Below are 561 nucleotides of genomic sequence, written 5' to 3'. Positions count from 1 at the left end.
ACAATGGAGCTGAGAACCAACGAGAGATGGACATAGGTGGCAACATTACCCTGAACTCAATTGACAAATGGAAGACTCAAGAACAGAATAAAATTATAAGAACAGAGGATGTGGGAGGTCCATGATCAAAACAATTACAATGCGTAAGAAGGTAAACAGAGGAACAGAGATCCAGGTGGTGAGGTCAGGTAGATTATAGGATAAAATAGACTTTTAAAGGGAGAAAGAGTCCCCACTGAATAGTTTTCATCTTGTCTAGATGGGTCTGGTGAAAAGAGATGGAGATAAGATTCGTATGATTCAATAGTGAATAACTGTTATCATGACTAATGCGACTGTCACAATTGTAAAGGTAGAAGTTTTATAACAAAAACAGGGGAGTGGTTAATTTTACAGTCCAGAAACAGACGACCCTAGGACTATCAAGGGAGAAGAGCACAAGCAGAATGTGGGACCTTATCCAGAGAAGCAGTGATGCCAGAGATGGAGGCAGAGACGGGGACATGGAGAGGGGGAGCAGCTTGAGGACTCTAGATTCATGGGAAGAGAGGGACTAAGAAC

This window comes from Chrysochloris asiatica, unplaced genomic scaffold (genome assembly GCF_000296735.1).
Source record: "Chrysochloris asiatica unplaced genomic scaffold, ChrAsi1.0 scaffold00304, whole genome shotgun sequence".
Classification (NCBI taxonomy): Eukaryota; Metazoa; Chordata; class Mammalia; order Afrosoricida; family Chrysochloridae; genus Chrysochloris; species Chrysochloris asiatica.
The sequence above is the reverse complement of the archived record's forward strand: the minus strand, read 5'-3'. Positions refer to the sequence as shown.